Source organism: Bubalus bubalis, chromosome 2 (assembly GCF_019923935.1).
Source record: "Bubalus bubalis isolate 160015118507 breed Murrah chromosome 2, NDDB_SH_1, whole genome shotgun sequence".
Classification (NCBI taxonomy): Eukaryota; Metazoa; Chordata; class Mammalia; order Artiodactyla; family Bovidae; genus Bubalus; species Bubalus bubalis.
Genome location: NC_059158.1, coordinates 104,817,869 through 104,834,204, shown reverse-complemented (window position 1 = coordinate 104,834,204; position 16,336 = coordinate 104,817,869). Strand labels below are relative to the sequence as shown.

The 16,336-nt window shown below is 38.2% G+C and overlaps 1 protein-coding gene and 1 long non-coding RNA gene across 9 annotated transcripts in view; one reads left to right on the top strand and one right to left on the bottom strand.

The window, feature by feature from the left end:
• GTDC1 (glycosyltransferase like domain containing 1) overlaps nucleotides 1–16,336 on the bottom strand; it is a 453,460-nt gene that overhangs the window by 126,880 nt on the left and 310,244 nt on the right. The gene's annotated exons all lie outside the window — the stretch shown is intronic.
• On the top strand, nucleotides 5,180–13,164 carry LOC123331552. Its single transcript, XR_006548248.1, has 3 exons — nucleotides 5,180–5,313; nucleotides 8,688–8,750; nucleotides 12,912–13,164. It is a non-coding gene; the product is annotated as an uncharacterized LOC123331552 (long non-coding RNA).

Below are 16,336 nucleotides of genomic sequence, written 5' to 3'. Positions count from 1 at the left end.
TTTCTCCCATTCAGTAGGTTGTCTTTTCATTTGTTGATGGTTTCCTTTGCTGTGTAAAAGGCTTTAAGTTTAATTAGGTCCCACTTCTATATATTTGCTTTTATTTCTTTTGCCTTAGGAGATGGATCCAAAGAAATACTGTTAAATTTATTATCTCTTCTAGGAGTTTTAAGGTTTCAGATCTTACATTCAGATCTTTAATCCATTTTGAGTTTATTTTTGCATATGGTGTTAGGGACTATTCTAATTTCATTCTTTTACATGTAGCTTTGCAGTTTTCCCAAACAACTTATTGAAGACTACCTTTTCTCTACTGTACATTCTTGCCTCTTCTGTGTAGATTAATGGACCATAGATGCATGGGTTTACTTCTGGCCTGTCTATTGATCTCTGTGTCTGCTTTTGTGCTAGTTACATGCCATTTTGATTATTATAGCTTTGTAGTATAGTCTGAAGTCAGAAAGCATGATACCTCCAGCTTTATTCTTTTTAATCTCAAGATTGCTTTGACCATTTGGGGTATTTTGTGGGTCCATATGAATTTTAGGATTATTTGTTCTAGTTGTGTGAAAATGTCATGAGTGTTTGATAGGGATTGCATTAAATTTGTAGATTTTTTTTTGGGGTGGGGTAGTATGGCCATTTAGACAATAATAATTCTTCCAACCCAATAGTATGAGGAATCTTTTCATTTCTTTGTATCATATTCAATTTCCTTCATCAATGTTTTATAGTTTTTGGAGTACAGGTCTTCTAAATTCTTGGTTAAGTTTAAGGTATTTTATTCTTTCTGATGAAATTTTAAATTGTTTTTTTTTTTTTTTTTTTTTACTTTCTCTTTCTCATAGTTCATTATTAGTGTGTAGAAAAGTGACAGATATCTATATATTAATCTTGTATCCTGCAGCTTTACTGAAATCATTTAATAGTTCTAATAGCTTGTTGATGGAATCTTTAGGGTTTTCTATATATAGTACTGTATCACCTGCCCTGGTGGCTCAGATGGTAAAGAATCTGCCTGCAATGTGACAGACCTGGTTTTGAATCCTGGGTCAGGAAGATCCCTTGAGAAGGGAACAGTTACACATTCCAGTATTCTTACTTGGTGAATTCCATGGAGAGAGGAGGCTGGCAGGCAGTCCATGGGTTGCGAAGAGTCAGATACGACTGAGCGACTAACACTTTAGGGTTTTCTATATATAGTATTGTTTCACTTGCAAAGAGTGAAAGATTTACCTCTTCCCTTCCAATCTGGATGCCTTTTATTTATTTACTCTTCTTGTCTGACTGCTGTGGCTAGGACTTTCAATATTACATTAAATTGAAGTGATAAGAGTGGGCATCCTTGTCCTAAATTTAGAGGAAAGGCTTTCAGTTTTTCATTGTTGAATATGATGTTAGCTCTAGGTTTGTTATAAATGGCCTTTATTATTGTGATATATGTTCTTTTTATACCAACTTTTATGAGAGGTGTTATTGTGAATGCATGTTGAATATTGTCAGATGCTTTTTCTGCATCTTTTGAGATGATTTCTCTTTTGTTAATGTAGTTTATCACATTGATTGCTTTGTGAATAGTGAATCATTCTTGTATCCCTGGGATTTATCCAGGGATAAATTGATCATGTTACATGATTCTTTTTACATATTGTTGGATTTGGTTTGCTAATATTTTCTTGAGGATCTGTGCATTGGTATTCACCAAAAATACTGGCCTGCAATATTCTTTTCTTGTAGTGTCTTTGTCTGATTTTGGAATCAGGGTAATTGTGTCCTCATATAATAAATTTGGTAGTGTTTCATCCTCTTCAATTTTTTGGAATGGTTTAAGGAGTACAGGTATTAGCTTTTCCTTATATGTTTGACAGAATTCCCCTGTGAAGCCATCTAACCTTGGACTTTTTTCTTTTGGAAATTTATTAAATTAAAAGTTCAATTTTACTACTAGTGATTGGACTGTTCGAATTTTATGTTTCTTCTTGATTCAGTCTTGGCATTTCATGTTTCTAGAAATCTGTCCATTTCTTTCAAATTTGTCCAAATTGGTTGTCCAATCTGTTGGCATCCAAGTGTTTAGAGTATTCTTTTTTATTTCTTATTTTCCTTATTTGGGTCCTCTCCCTTTTCTTCTTGGTGAATCTGGCTAAGTTTATCAATTTTGTTTCTTCTTTTTTTAAAAAAAAATCAACTCCTTGTTTTATTGATTTTTCTATTGCATTTTTGGCCTCTATTTTAGTTATTTCCTCTCTGATCTTTATTATTTCCTTTCTTCTGTTGACTTTGGGCTCTGTTCTTTTCTTTAGTTATATACTAATGTTCTTTTCTTTTTAGTTTTTCTGTATCTATTGCAGGTTTTTTATTTGTGGTTACCATAGAGTTCATATATATTGATCAACATATAAATTTTAAACTGGTAGTCATTTAAGTTCAAATACATTATTAAAGATCTATATTTTTTACTCCCTTTTTCCATGCTGTGCACTTGATATCATATTTTACATATTAGTGTTTATCCCTTTCCTGTTTATCGCAGTTATAGTCACTTTTATAATATTTTGTCTCTTAATCTTTGTACTGACATAAGTGGTTGATCCTCAGTTCTGACTGCATATTTGCCTTTTCTAATGGGATTTCCCTTTCCTATAGATTCTCCTTCTTTTTCTCTTAGACAAGACTTTTTAACATTTCTTTTAGGGTAAGTTTAGTATTAGGAACTCTTCATTTTTGCTTCTCTGAAAGGTTCTTTATCTCTTCTTCACTTTTAAATAATAATCTTTTTAGGTAGATTATAGTAGGTTGCAGGTTTTTCCCTTTCAGTACTTTGAAAATATCATGCCACTCCTTTCTGACCTGCAGTTTCTGCAGAGAAATCAACTCATTGCTTTATGGGAATGTCCTTGTATGTTCATTCTGTTTTTCTTTTGCTGCTTTTAAAAGTCTCTCTTTAATTTTTACTATTTTAATTATGGTAAGTCTTGGTGTGAATGTTTGGATTCATCTTGTTTGGAAGGCTCTGGGATTCCTGTATCTGGATATTTGTTTCCTTCTCAGGTTTAGGAAGTTTTCAACCATAATTTCCTCCAATAAATTTTCAATTCTCTTTTCTCTCTCTTCTCCTTCTAAAATTTCTAGAAAGTATATGATGGTATGTTTATTTTTTTTCCCATAGATTTCTTAAGTTGTTTTCATTAAAACATTTTCTTTTTGCTATTCTGATTGGGTGATTTCCATTTTTCTATCTTCCAGATCACTCACGTGTTCTTCTAACTTAGTCTGCTATTCAATACCTCTAGCGTGCTTTTTATTTCAGTTATTGAATTCTTCATTTCTGATTGGGTCTTTTTTATATTTTATAATTCCCTGTTGAAAATTTAACTGTGTTTATCTATTTAGTTAACATTTTTGTTAAGAATGTTTTGAAGTCTTAATATGGTATATTGTTTGTATCTGTTTCATTAATTTTTCAGATTTTTTTTCTTGTTCTTCAAATTGACAGCAGTTTCCCTGATTTTTCATTTTGCTTAACTTTCTCTGACTCTGAATTCAGGTGAAACAGTTACCTACTGTGGTCTTGAAGGGGTGTTGCTATGTGGGAGCATCCCTATGTAGATTGCATATGTCCAATGCCTTTGACGGGAGAGCTGGATTTGATGTGGATGCAAGTCACATCTTTCCTCAAGGTGTGCTGGCAGCTATCATCTTTGTGGGAGTGGAGGCTGGAGGTGCAAGGGCTAGAGCTGGAGCTGGCTGTGAGGTGGGACTTCCCCTCTGCTCAGTGGCCCTAGATGCCCTACTGGGGATGGGATCTGGTCCCTTATAGCTGGAGCTGAAGCCCTCAGGGTTGGGCTCTGGTTGGTTCTGTCCCCCTTAAGTGGAAGCTTTCTCCTCTCCCAGCAGCAGGAATCTTGCCCCAGAGGAGATGGAGTGTTGAAGGAATGGAGGTTAATACACTCTTGGCTCCTGTCCACTATAGACAAAGGTCCAAGCTGTCTCTCATGCACTGTCTGGGCTTGCGATTGTTTCCCTTGCTTTGCTCAAATACAGCCTCTGGTGTTTAAGTATCCTTTGTCCCTCACAGCTGATAACTGCTGTTAGCTTCCGCTACCTCTGCTTTGCTGTGGAGCCTCACAGTAGGGCAGGTGGGGCTTGTGTGAACTCTCTCAGCATACCTGGGGCATGAGCTGTGGTAGAGTGACTTCTGGTGTGCTGCTTGAGCAAACACTCTTTCCTGGGACCAGGATCCATTCTGTGTCCCATAGATAGGCTTTCTCTCTAGTCTTTGCAGCCCTAGGTCCCATCCATGCTGCCAGGTGGAGTGAGCAGGATTGGAGTGTTCCCTCGGCTTGGGAACTTGGCAACCACGACAGCTGTCCTCTCACCGCACTGTCCACCCTGTGTCCTCTCCCCACTCTCTCTTGGTGAGCAAAGTCCAGGTTTCCTGCAGCCCCGTAATTCCCAGACAGCTTCCAACCAGACAAGGGGGTTCATCTCCCCTGTGTAAGTCCCCAGAACTGGGGTGTCCAGTCTGTGGCTCTTGCCGCTCACTTCCCAGGGTGGGTCTATGCCCTTTTCCTATAAGTCTTAACCCAATCACTTTTCTTCCCTTTTCATCCAATTATGTGTGGATAATTTCTTCCGGTTTCCATTTAGTTTTCAGTCATGATTTTTCCACACATAGATGTATTTTTGATGTGCTCATGGGGAAGAGGTGAGATCCATATCCTCCTAGTCAGCCATCTTGATCAATCTTCCCATGTAATCCATACTGAACATCATCGCCACTTTTGCTGACATTGCTCAATCAAACCAAGGTTCCCTTCTATTCTTATCCTAAAAGCTTCAGTTCAAGACCCACCTTCTTCAAAGTGCCTTCTCTGAGACTCCTGAATATTAATGACTATGCATGCTCTGTTACTTTCACATTCCTTCATTTTTCCTTCTCAACTAAAACGCAAGCCCCGGAAAACAGGAGTCCCATCTCATAGATGATATTTTTGTATGTGCTCCTGCCTAGTTGGGTCTACCCTACCGGCCAGTTTGTTTCCTGCTGGAGAAGATGAACAGATTTTAGAATGTCTCTCTGACCTAGATCAAAACAGAAGCAGGAGGTCTTCTTAGAAGGCAATATGATTAAAAAAAGATGTTGACAAAGCAGAGTAAAACAAATGACAAGGGAAGAGTCAGTGAAAGAATGTGTTCCCAGAGAGATGGGAAGAAAAGTGTGGTTGGAAGGACACCAAAGGTTCTGGCTCTCCGTGGAGGGTGATTCCAGAGGCACCACAGAGCCCTAGGAGGAGCCTCAGACCTTGGGAGGTAAGCACAGTGCTTTTACTAATTGCAGTCAGAAGACAATCCTCACAGAACTTATTCATTCCTGGGAGCAAAGCTGTAGCCAAGCTTAGTAGGAGACACGTTGTCTTTCTGCAGCATGAATATTAGTGGGAGAAGGAGCCTGCTCAGATTCATAAAATGCACCCACTCCTGTTCATTCCAGTGGGAATGAATGCTACTGCCAGACAAAGCTCATAAGGCTGTGGATCTTACTGTGGTTGCAGAGCGGAAGTTTTAAAATACTGGAGAGTTTTAAAATACTAGGAATGTCTCAGACCCATCCCCAGAGACTTTGATTCAAGTGATCTGGGTGGGAGCCTAGGCTCTGGTATTTGTTCATATCAGGTGATTCTAATGTGCCACCAGAGTTGAGAACTGTTATAACTGCCACCTCGGAAAAAAATTCAAGGACTTTGAGGGGGTGAGGGAGAGGGTGTGGTGGGAGGGTATGGATGCCTGGTATTTTATCTCTTAAAACAAAAGGTTATAAACCTAGAAGAGAAAATAGGACATAAGGCATAAACTGGTGACTGCATGGACAGTGCTGAGAGTTGGTTTTATAAATGCCAACGAAGGGAAGAATATATCAGAAAAAGTGTTTTTCATGAAGCCAGGAAAGAATATCTCTAATTTGCCAGTATCATCAAAAAGACTCTAAGCTAAATTTTGGAAGGAAGAGAGGGAGAAAAACACTCAGACACAGTTGTAAAATCTGAAACCATGGGGGATAAAACAAAGCAGCAAGTGGTAAAAATGCCCAGAAAGTTTCAGGGAAAAATTAAAGGGAAACCAACTAGAATAAAAATGTTGAGCCTAATGGGTCTGTACACCCATGCACAAAGTTTGAATGAGAGAGTGATTTAACTTGGAATTTTTATGCAATAAGGTGTGCCCTTAAGGGCTATGTGTGTGCTCAGTTGCTTAGTCAGGTCTGACTCTGTGACCCCATGGACTGTAGCCTGCCAGGCTCCTCTGTCAATGGGACTGCAAGAATACTGGACTGGGTTGCCATTTCCTCCTCCAGGGAATCTTTCTGACCCAGGGATTGAACTCGCATCTCCTGCACTGGCAGGCAGATTCTTTTTTGCTGAACCATTGGGACTGATTAAAAATGGCAGGTCTGGAATATGAGAATTCTATGTTCAAATCCCGGCCTTATCACTTGTTAGCAAAGTAGCCTTGGGCAAGTTTCTTCACTTTCCCAAGCCTCAGTTTCTTCATAGGTAAAATGGAGAGATTTATACTATACCACAGGAATTACTGTTAGCTTCATATATGAACTCACAGGTGTTAGCAACCTAGCACTGAATGTGGCACACAGTAATCATTTAATAAATACTAGCTTTTTAGTAGGAGAAGGCAGTGGCACCCCACTCCAGTACACTTGCCTGGAAAATCCCATGGATGGAGGAGCCTGGTGGGCTGCAGTCCATGGGGTCGCTAGGAGTCGGACACGACTGACCGACTTCTCTTTCTCTTTTCACTTTCATGCATTGGAGAAGGAAATGGCAACCCACTCCAGTGTTCTTGCCTGGAGAATCCCAGGGACGGGGGAGCCTGGTGGGCTGCCATCTCTGGGGTCACACAGAGTCGGACACGACTGAAGTGACTTAGCATAGCATAGCTTTTTAGTAAAAGTGCTATTGTTAAGAATAAACCCTGGCTGACAGGAAAACTTTGTCCAGAGGAAAAAGGATTTGTTCAAAGGAGAGGGCTATGTAGATCACAAAGATCATGTAGATTATAGACCCAAGAGCGGAAGTGTTTCAGAGAAAAGAGAGAAAATGATGAGAATTCTTTGCTTTAAAATAAGTGCACTCCAAACTGCCACAGGTCAGGTAGAGGATATGGTTTGGTAACAGAGATTACAAAATGGGCACAGAAGTAAATATACAGTTGTAGTGAGGGACTTCAACCATGAGGACACCATCTGGAAGTCTTACTTGGCAAACACACAGCACTGGATACATTCTTGACTTACTTTGCTAAGAGTTTAAGCTCTAAGAAGGCAGATGAAGCAAGTAGGGAAACTACTTTTCTGGACTTAAATCAGACAAACTGAGATGGAGGGATGAGTAGGGGATGTGGAAATGATCAGGAACTTGAAAGAAAGTGGCCACTAAGCATTGTGAAACACTTAACAACAGAGGAAAAAAATACGGAGACAATAGGATTTGGTAGAAGCTTAAGGTTAGAGAAACATTTCTAAACCTGAGTGACCAGACAGGCATGATGCCATGGAAAACACAATGTGGAAAGTACAAAAGTATTCTGGGTTATAAAATAATGGCTAATTCAAAAGGGACATAAAGGAGGGAAGAAAGTGTCTGAAAGGACAGCAGGGTATGATGGCAGCCATGTGGATATGGAACACAGGAAGAGTAAATCTTCACGTAGCCAGGATTCTCACAGTCACAGAGCTCACTGGTTTTCTGTTGCTTGTTCTCTGTTCAAGAGGACAGAATCAGGGTGGATAGGTATAGTGAGGATGTAAAGTTGTGTATCTTCCTGAGGTAAAATGTATTAACAAGCAGAGCCGTCGCCCCAAATGTACTAAGATACTGACTGATGAAAGATTCTACAATGATTTTTTAAACCTCTCAATAAGTTAGAATCAAGTCCTAAATAGAGCTATGCAAGTCTGGCTCCAGGCTTTTGATTAAACGCCCCTAGCAAGGTTGGGTGTTTCAACCACAAACACATACACCACAGCACAGCCCTCTCCCACCTTGCTATTATTTGCCTCCTGCTAGAAACTCCAGGGAGCTTACTTTTGTGCTGCATCATGTAGCACTAAGCCTGGCATGGAAACAGTTAACCCTCTGATTTCCACTGGACTTCAGACAATTATTAGTGGCCTAGTGGTTTAGTTGCTAAGTTGTGTTCAACTCTTGCGACCTTGTGGAAGGCAGCCCACGAAGCTCCTCTGTCCATGGAATTTCCCAGACAAGATTACTGCAATGAGTTGCCATTTCTTTCTCCAGGGGATCTTCCCAATCCAGGGATCGAACCTAGGTCTCCTGCACTGCAGGCAGTTTCTTTACCAACTGAACTGCCTGGGAAGCCCAAAAGGGCTTCACTTTTTTCAGCCAAGGTTGCCAGAGAATGAGAGGTATTGGTCTCTGGATCCCATCTCCAGTTCATTTTCTCAGAAAATTCTACTTGAAAATGGAAAAATATCTCATTGGTTTGACTGAAGTTATTGACACTTACTGTTCTCCACTTAAAGTGCTATCACAAAGTATGTTTCATTTTTAGTGGAATTCCATTTAAAATCAATGTAGTTCAGAGAATTCCTCCGTCTACTTTACCTGGTGTCTGAGCTATTGTTTTGTTCTGTTTTGGTTTTGTTTTAGGGAGAGGAGGAGTTGAGAATGACCATGTTAGTGACAGCCTGAAACGAATACCCTTCTCTTGAGGTTTGATCTCTTAAGTACTTTCCCCAACGTTCACTGACAAGGAATTTCATCCATTCTGATGTATATAGCACAGCCATATCCTCTAGTCATCTCTGAGAACAGATAACGTGGCAGCCTTCAACAGAAATGGTTGTTCTTAAGCTCAAACATAACAAAAATATTCTACACTTCTTAAAAACATGCATGAAACAGCTTTCATTTCCTCATTCAACAGATTATATATCTTTAAAAAGCATTACATTTTAAATCAGTGATATAATTTAAATTGATAGAAAGGCCATAGTTATTTTATAATAGGAAACAATTACCTCTTAGTATCTATATGTCAAATGCAAAGAACATAATGGTTGTCAACTCAAAAGGGAACTTAATTTAACACTTGACAGATGTTTAAAACTTTTGAGGCACATATCTTTCAAGCTTCAAAGAGGCCAAAAATGATGGTGTAAGTAAAAGAAAAGTTTAAACATTTTCTTCATTTCAACAGTTCTGGCTTATAATCTAGTTAAAAATATTCCTTAAAAAAAAATCACACCAATTTAGTCAGTACGTATTTATGCTGAAAATTCAGGTCCTTTTCCATCCATTTGAGAATTTGATGTAGTTCTGTTAAAGCTACAAAGAAACTGACATGTGAAGGCAAAGGGGACACCCTACATCACCTAACCCTTCCTATTTCCCTGCATCCTTTTATTAAATTAATACCAGGAAATCAGAGCATGTTAATTTCCTGGTTGGTGGAAATCCCTCTAACAGGAATATTTAGAGTTGATTTCTCCTTTAACTGGACTCCTTTTGTACTGTATACAATGCAGAGGAAAATGCTATCATAACACTTCAATAGTTAAGTGACTTTATGAGAAAAATAGTTCCAAATGTTTCCGAAAATCTTCCAAACCGCACCAAAGAACATTATCGTAATATTATGTTTCCCCATTGCCTCCATTATTCAAGCCTGCCTCTCTTGAAATGATACTTGGATGAGAAACTTAGGTTTATGTAATGTATAAATTGTTTCAAAAGGAAAAGATTTGGCTGCATAATTATTATATATGTAGACATGCCAGATAATTTAATGTTTTCAAGAGTCTTTCTTTACTAATTGACAAAACAGTATATTTAACACTTTTCATGACTAGAGCTTTGGGGAAGAGCTTATTTTTGTGTCTCTAACCTGAACTACCCAAATAGACATTGTGTAATTCTACTAAACACAAACAAAAACATAATAAATAACTACATATTACATTTAAAAGATATGTGTATTTGTGGTATAGTACATGTAACATGTACATTTATATCTTTTATCAAAGTAACATAACAATACATTTCAGTGAGTCAGCATCAAAAAGAACTTAATGGCAGGTTCAGCCCTAATTGTAAGCTGCCCAATTTCAGCAAGTTTTGCAATAGGTTTTTTTGGGGGAGTGGGTAATTAATTACAGGTGCACTCAAGCTCATTCACTCAGTTGTGTCTGTCTCTTTGTGACCCCAAAGACTGTAACCCACCAGGCTCCTCTGTCCATGGGATTTTCCAGGCAAAAATACTGGAGTGGGTTGCCATTTTCTCCTCCGGGGGTATTCCTGACCCAGGGATCAAACCTGCCTCTCCTGTGGCTCCTGCATTGGCAGGTGGTTTCTTTACCACTGAACCACCTAAGAAGCCCAATTACAGATAGTATGTTCAATAAATAGCCTCAAGGTAGAAACAGCCCAAATGCCCATCAATGGATAAACAAATGGTATATATACACCGACTATGGAATATTATTCAGCCATGAAAAGGAATGAAGTACTGACACGTGATGACAGGTGGATGGTCTCTGAAAAGCATTGTGCTAAGGGTTCTAGCCAGATCCCCCCCCACTCCCCCGCAAAAAAAAAATCACCTATTGTATGATTACATTTATATGAATAGATAAATTCACAGAGACAGAACACAGACTGGCGATTGCTAGGGGCTGAGAAGAAGAAAGGATGTGGAGAACCTGTTTAAGGGTTAAGGGCTTTTTCTTTTCTTTTTTTTTTTAATTTTAATTGGAGGCTAATTATTTTTAATATTGTGGTGGTTTTTGCCATACAGTCACGTGAATCAGCCACGGGTGTACATGTGTCCTTTATAGATATGTGTTGAAGTGATAGGAATGTTTTGAAGCTAGATTGAAGTGATGGCTGTACAACTATGGCATTTAGAAATGCCACTGCACTGTTTATTTCCAAATAGTTAATTTTAAGTTATTTGAATTTTATCTCAATACTTTTTTGGACACAATCGAAATGACAGATGTTGACTATTTACCCACAAGGAGCTGTCCTTCAGTGCTGACTGGACCATGATAAGTGTGGACACTCTCTGTGCTGGGGTCCTCTCACCCTCCACTCAAAGCTGGCTTGTCTTCAGGCCTGGGGGTGCTGAGCATCTCAGATAGAGGGAGGGACCTGGTGGTGGCAACAAAGTTCCACAGACGCCAGGAGGAGCTGCTGAAGGCCACAGGGGCAGGGACAGAAAACTAACAAATTACCGAGGCTCACGCTGTTCTGTTTAAACCTTGAAGAACATCCCTTCTTAAATTTTATGTACAATCTGCCACAGACACGTTTCAGATAACCATCTTAAAATGTAATATAATACTCATCAATTCCTAAGAAAAACAATTTTCTACGTTATTATCAAACCTTCTTAGACATTTGTAATGCATTCAGACAAAAAGAGAAAAGGATTCTGGAATTCTGGCAATTTGGTAAAATGGATACAGAAAGCTCCTGATAACAACTTGACGGTTCAATTCTCATTACATCTTTCTGCAACACAACACTTCAATAGCTAGATGATTTTAGAAGAAAAATATTCCACTGCTTCCATTTCAGAGAGAGTATTGACTTGAAATTAGAAGCACTTGGTTCAAATCTCAACTTTGCCACTTACTTACTATGTGACCCTTGGTCAAAAAATCAATCTCTCTGGGCCTCAGTTTCTGTATCATAAAAATGTTGATAATGCCTACATTTTTGTGAATTAAATTATAATGGCTATGCCTAAAGAATGGTAAGTGCTCAAGAAATGTTTTTTCTTAACCCCACCTGCTTCTTTCCCCAGTAAAAAAATATTTATTCATTATGATTCATTGTGAATGTAATAAAAACTCAATAACCAAGAATAATTATTCTGTGATAATTATTAGTAATAATTATAGGAGTTTCTTCATTGTATTTTGAGACTTATTTCATAGCATTTAACATATACATATATAGAGAGTGTGGAGAGGGAGACAGATAATTAAAGGGCAAACAGCTTGAAAATGTCATCAAAACAGTTTTGAATGAATCAGTGAAGAGCCTAAGAGTTACTCCCCACAGTTATGGTGACCCAGTGACACGATGGCAGATGCCATCACAGGAGACACAGAGCATGTTACTCACAGTAGGTACCAGTTTCACATCTAATTCTATTTCTAAAAAATTTTTCTTTTTTAGTAGTTGAAAAACAAGTATTAATACAACTCTCAATATCAAAAGAACATTCAAAAACACAAGATAAAGTGGTGGGGTCTCCTTTTAAACAATTTGTCCAACATTGAGTACTTTCCAAAATAAGAAGCAACTGCAGTGTGCCCAAAATTATGTGCAGTGGAATACTGAGAGCCTTAGAAGTAGACGCCTTCTGCCTTGTCACTAAGTGGCATAGCCAATTTTCTCTAAGATGCTGGCTTTGTGAAGAGAAGTTCCATTTGCCTAATGAACCAACTATATTATTGAATTTTACCCTGAGATTTGCTGGGGGTGATCTTTCAACTCTGATCCATGATACAGGCAATAAGAATTTAAGCTTAGACAAATGAGAGAAAGGTCTGACTTAGTGATGACTCTGAATTGTAACATACTTAAAATAGGATGTCATCATTCAGGTTCCCCATGTGTAAGATGAAGTGGTTGGAAGGAGTCTTCTGGTCCTCAGTGATCCTGAGAATATAACATAAATGAGTGAACATTGCTCCAAAGTGCCCCTGCCCCCACAAAAAGGAAGAAAGTGATGAATGTCTGAAAGACTGTTTTGCTCATATTTATGTAATGTTGCATATAGTGTTATATTGTCACCAAGACATTTGTAGAAATATAAAAACCGAGGTCTTGGCTAGTTACAAATTACTGTGATTCTTTCAGGTACCTTAGCCTCTGGGCTAAGTCTACCCAGTCTCTCTCTTTCAAAGGGAGATTCAACGTCTACCCCTTGTTTGCCATGTAAATGAAGCTCAATAAATATGTGCTGAATTACAAATGAAGATTAAGTATAGTAATAAATGAAGAAATTCTAAAGGAAATCAACCCTCAATATGCATTGGAAGGACTGATGCTGAAGTTGAAGCTCCAATACTTTGGCCACCTGATGTGAAGAGCTGACTCACTGGAAAAGATCCTGATGCTGGGAAAGATTGAAGGCAAAAGGAGAACTGGGCGACAGAGGATGAGACGGTTGGATAGCATCATTGACCCAATGGACACGAATTTGAGCAAACTCTGGGAGATAGTATGAGACAGGAAAGCCTGGCATGCTGCAGTCCCTGGGGTTACAAAGAGTCAGACACGACTTAGCAACTGAACAACAACTAAAATAAATGTGGGATTATCTTGTGGTCCATGAATACTCTTTTTTTTTTCACTGTCAGCAAACTTCTATCTTCTTTTTCACACAGCTCAGTCACCACTTCCTCAGGGAAGCCATCCTTGATTGTTCTCCCTCTGACAAACCTCCAATTATGTCCTCTGATGGCACCATATATTGATTACTTATAGCATGTGATTGCATTGAACTTTTCCTGTTTAGTTTCTGAGCTTACTTGATTACTGTCCCTGACTCTGTTAAACCCTCAGATCATCAGATAAGGCCCTCATCTCACTTGGCTCCCTCCTGCATGCCTAGCGGGCAACACAGTGCCTGCCACTTTGTGGGTACACAACACATACTCTATCTATTGAAGGAAGCAGGGAAAAGAAAAAAAAGAAAAAGAAAAAATATATTAATTAAGAGAATATTCTTCCTGATCTCCGCTGTGTGGGTGGAGGCAGGCGGGTGGTACAATGCAACTAACAGCGATCATCATAAAGCCTTGAGAAATCTGTATGTTTCCTTGTGGACTTACCATACACACATTTTTAAATGGAAACTGTATAGGAAATTTAACACGGATTTTATTCCTCGATAGAAATTGTTTAAATTAAATTCAAAATTAAGGGACAGTGTGTGGATTTTAAATTACTTTCTAAAGGAGTCTGAAGGAGTACAAGATGGAGAGAGAGAGTTTAAGTGATAGTAAACATACATATTAAAAAAAACTTTTTTTTACCAACTTTCTGTCAGAAAAATCATCCTTCGCCCTGGCATTGACTCTGATGACCACACAATTGAGATTTTTATAAATTTGACAGCTAATAGGGACCAGAGAAATTATTCAGTTTTACCCCTTCAATTTTCAGGTGGGAAGCCCAAAGCCAAAAAGTGCCTTTTCCAAAAGTATGTTCATGAAAATACAAGTTTCTTGAGATTTTAACATATTCTATGATAAAAAAAAAAATCTATGTTTCAGTAAGCTTTAGAAGCACTAGATTAAATAAAGTTAGGTAGATTTCTTTACTCAAAGAGTTGTATATGCAAGCATGCTTTGTGAATAACCACAGGAGATAAAAGTATGCCAGGTTGTCCCCCTCCTCCACTTAAAAAAATTTTTCTTTCCTTTGGCATGTGGGACCACAGTTCCTGACCAAGGAATGAACCCGCATGCCCTGCGTTAGAAGCATGGAGTCTTAACCACTGGACGACCAGGGAAGCATTTCATGAGACAGTACCTATATTATACAGACAGGATGCATTTTAGGTAACCTTGCTCTAGAAAATTTAACTCATGGATATGATTAACTTAAGTGAGTTCTGATTTTGTCAAAGTTGGGATCAGAACCATGTCTTCAGGCTCCTGGGCTTGGGAGCTTTCTACTATCAACACTCTGATAATCCCCCAAAAGAGTAGGAACAACTTTGAGCTTTCCTCCAAAATAAACAAATGTGGCAAACTATATTCTATGGCAAGTGCTTTATTTTTTTCAATAATAGAAGATAAATATATTTTCTGAGAAATTGTCACAAGTCCAATATGCCATTAGCTTATAGTCCCTGGCAGAAGGTCTTTGATATCATTCCATATAGTCACCATCTTTTTTCTGACTTCTGAGTCACTCCTATTTCTAAGTGGAGGTTTATTGGGACCAAGAAGGCAAAGGGGCAACTGTGAACACTGTGCTACCCATTTCCAACACACTGACCAGCACTTTATTAGTTTTCTTAAGCTTCTTTCAAATGACATGGTTCCTTTTTAAAGGTGACCCAGTGGGCTGAAGGCTTAAAAGCTTGTACATTGGAAACCATGTGATGAAATGTCACTGAAGCTACTTGTACACTTCTGGAAAGCTATGGCTGCCTTCTGAGGACATAGCCTACATTAGGAAATATGTACCCCTCTTGTCAGCATGGTAAAAACAGGGGATATATACTCTTGATTACTAAGAGTAAATATGGGATATGTAAATAATATGTCCCCTTTACTTCTATGGGCATTTTTTTCTTTAAATATTCCAGGAAAGTGAATGGAAGCTGACTTTTTGAGTATTTAAAAATGATTTGTAAACTTCAAAACAGAAAATGCTCAGTATTCAGTTTTAATTATATATACTTAATAATATATAATTATATATACACAAACATGCAAGCCTATGAGTATGAGAGCAAAGATAACTGTAACACTCAGAATACAACAAAACTCATGGCTATTGTTTTAAAGAAACTGCCCAGTGATTGTTTGACTTTATTATCACTTCTTTCTCCTTAAGCTAACTGAAGCTGTCATTCTCTTGACAATGTTCATTTATTTCACCAGACTTACATATCTTTCTAAAAGAAGAAAATAATGTTTAAAATGATTTTTTTTTCTGTTTGCCCTACTCTTAAAAAAAATTCTTCTTTTTGTCTACTGTACACACTAAAAGTATCTATGCTAATGAGCTATATATGGTACTAAGATCCTAAAATTTCATGGGTCCTCATAAAGATAAGAGGATCTTGCAGAAGACTATCAGAAAATCCAATAACTGGAACAAAAGAAAAGAAACAGAAAGATAGGATGAAACAAAATAAGAATTTATGAGGAAAGAAGCTGAAGTAGGTCTAGGTCTTAAGTAAGTCTAGAAGCCCAAGAGTAGAGACTGAAAAAAGAGACTTCAGAGAAAGACATCAGGTGAAAGGAAGAACTCAAACCAAAATACCGACACACCTGCCAATGACGCAAAGCTCCCTACCCATCTCAGAAAATGGCACCGTCTTTGCACAGGGAGGCACATTATCATGATTTTTCATTTTACATTGAAATAATTTCTCCTCCAAAATGTACTCCAGTTATGTTGATAACTGAAAACATGTGAGTATATTTCAGAGCTGTTCACACTTTTTTTTCCATCATTCATTCCTTCATTTATATCTTTAAGGAAGATACTGTGCTAGACACTGTCATGGCCCTTGAGAAATGTACAGTCCTATTTACTAA